The following is a 3,383-nucleotide window of genomic DNA, read 5'->3' on the forward strand; positions in this document are numbered from 1 at the left end:
ATGCAATGAAAACATCCCAGTGTGAAAGGAGCCTGAAGGAAAGCATTACTACAGGCATAGTTAGATCAATCATTGACATGATATGGACCACCTTAATTAACCACGATGATTCATCCATATCATAGAAATTCAAATCATAGGAATGATGAATTAACTGACTACATTAATATATTTAAGGAAGATGACCATAACCATGCAAATGTTCAAGTGTAATGAAAACTTCTGACCACAGTGGGCATGGTCAGGACAGTGTGTGGGTAATGGAAAAAAATGTAAGGGCTGGAACCCACTAGAGAGATTTTTTAGCTTTTGGGGAGCGATTCAAAACGCTAGTGATTTCCCTAAATGCTCAGCTAATGTTAATGAATGGGCCAAATTCCACTGGAGCGATTGCGATTAGCAAAATCGCAATCGCAGGACATGCAGCATTTTGGTAGCGTTTGCGTTTCAATGTAAAGTATATAAAAGCTGGCGTAATCGCTCATGAATCGCTACACATAGCGATTTGAGAGCGATTTGAAATGACTGTAAACTGTAAAAAAATTATGATGAATTGAAAGGACCAATCAGAATTAAAATCGCTAATCGCAAATCAATACACAATCACTAATCACTGGCAAAAAGCTTACACTTTTTAAAATTGCTTCCAAAAGTGCTGGAAAATGCTCATGAAATTGCTTATAAAACGCTAATTAAAAATGCTAGTGATTGCGCTAGCGATTTGCAATTTGTAGTGGGTTCCAGGCCTGAAACAAACAGCCATATGATAGGTAAGAAACTATACTGTGTATAGTTTGCTGCTAGTAAAGTTAGCGATAATCTACTACTGGATTTTGATAGTAAAATATGGGTAATATTTACCGATATTTTACTATGGCTAAACCTAACCCTGCTCTCACACAAAACCCTTCCCTGATGGTGCCTAACCATAATACCCCCCTTCCCCAGTGGTGCCTATCCCTAAGAACCTGCCCCCCCCTCCCCCCTCCCCAAGACACCTCGCCCAGTGGTGCCTAACCCTAAACCCCCCCCCCCCTGGTGGTGCCTAACCCTAAATCCCCCTCCTAAAGCTAACCCCATCCCTTCTGCAAAGCTGCAATATGTGGCTATGAAGGTACATAATGAAGTCCAACATTTAAAAAAAATAAACTATAAAATTACTTTTTATCTTGTCGCCAACAAGAACTTATCTTGAACAACACTGTATGCAACAGAGAAAGTGTTGCTAAAACAGCAGATTCTTTCCAACATTGTAAACAAATTACTTGATCAGGTAGTTTTTGCATAGAAAGGGACTCCTATGAATTACAGGTATCCGCATCACAAGTTTGACTTTATGATAGATAATTCTGCAACAAATATGCTGGAAGACAAAAGAGAACCATCCTGATCCTGGGAAAAGCATCTCCGACTGACCGCCGGGTATAAATATTTTGCTTCAAACAAGTTCAGTTTGTCTGATGTCCTTTCTCATAGGACCCTGTTATAGGATAGGGTTACAGCCACATAGTCACAGTGACAGTGAGGACACTACATGTATAGGTTTGCCACAGGGGCTTTCTGGGTACGGTTACCTCTCTGCCAGTGGCCCTGCAGCTCCTGTTCCCGTGCCAGATAGACCAGTATCAGTATAAGATAGATTTGGAGGATCATATCATTTCTAACTCCCCGTCTTATTGTGGCGTCACATTCTCAATGTGGATTTTCAATTCCCACCAGATAGTACCATTCAGGAATGTCTGTGTTACTTGAATTTTAACACAAAGTACAGTTCTACTTTCCCTAAAAACTGCTATAAACATGTTTCAGTCCTGCACAAATAATTACTATTCCTAAAAACTTAAAACAGTAAGGCCTTGTTCATACTATGGGCTTGAATCACTAAACCGTAATAACTCAAATATTACACCTTATGAAAAGATATCACACCTTATGAAAAGATATCACACCTTATCAAAGATATCACACCTTATCAAAGATATCACGCCATATCAGAGTAGCATCGCGAGCACTACAAACTTATGCCTGCTAATTGGCAATGGCACTCGTCCTGCCCTGAGCTCCTGTGGGTTCGTAGCGCTCGCCATGCTACTCTGATAAGGCGTGTTAACTTTGATAAGGTGTGATATCTTTGATAAGGTGTGATATCTTTGATAAGATGTGATATCTTTTCATAAAGGGCTTGATTCACAAAGCAGTGTTAACTGTTATAACGCTGTGAAAAGTGCTTAGCGCGAAAATTAGCGTGAAACCGGTTATCGCGCGCAAAAATTCACATTTGAATTTGAGCGTTAACGGTCCATGTGCGTGTGATAAATTTGTGTTATCACGCGAACGTTAGCGTGCAAAAATTCGCTTTCTTGCACAAACTCGAATTTGTGCTCGCGATAACCGTTTTTTTCACGCGCAATCCTTTTTCTCGCGTTAAAACTCGCGCACAGCACTTTTTCACAGCCGTGATAACAGTTAAGCCCCAGGTGTGATATCTTTTCATAAGGTGTGATATTTGAGTTATCACGGCTTAGTGAATCAAACCCAATATCTTTTCATAAGGTGTGATATCTTTGATAAGGTTATGATATTTGAGTTATCACGGTTTAGTGAATCAAGCCCTATATGTGTTGCAGTGTGCAACACGTATATTGCGCAACATGCAGAAACATCAGGAGTGCAAAGACTGTCCTTTCTGAAATTCAGACTATGTGCACTGCGATGCTGTACGCAGCGCTATTCTCTTCGCTATTGCATTGCTGCACGCATTTTTTTTGCAAAGCACAGCGCTGATCCATTCACTGTAGTACAATATTGGTCAAATTACAGATATTCTATTATTGTTATTTCACGCCCAGGGCCAGTGAATCCATAAAAATGCGGTAAGCTGTCAGTTTTAACCCTCCTGGCGGTAACGTTCGGGGTAAACCGCGCAGGAGGATTTCTCAGGCCCTGCTGGGTCGATTTGCATAATTTTTTTTTTTGCAACACGCAGTTAGCACTTTGCTAGCTGCATGTGCACCCCGATCGCCGCCGCTCCGCGCCGATTCGCCGCTACCCGCCGTGCCGCCCCCCCCCCCCCCAGACCCCATGCGCTGCCTGGCCAATCAGTGCCAGGCAGCGCTGAGGAGTGGATCGGTACTCCCTTTGACATCAATGACGTTGGTGACCCCTAGGCTCGATACATGATTTAAAAAAAAATAAATACAAAAAAACCCTGCTGCGCTGCCCCCTGGTGGTTTTTAATAGACCGCCAGAAGGGTGTATGGAAAGATGCATTTGATGTGAATGAGTCTATTGTTTTACATGGGCTGTCAGTTCCAAATAACCCATTTCAATTTGCAGCCATCTATTAGTTTCCAAAACTGACTGTATCCACAAACTGCATTTCT

This window comes from Hyperolius riggenbachi, chromosome 2 (genome assembly GCF_040937935.1).
Source record: "Hyperolius riggenbachi isolate aHypRig1 chromosome 2, aHypRig1.pri, whole genome shotgun sequence".
Taxonomy (NCBI): Eukaryota; Metazoa; Chordata; class Amphibia; order Anura; family Hyperoliidae; genus Hyperolius; species Hyperolius riggenbachi.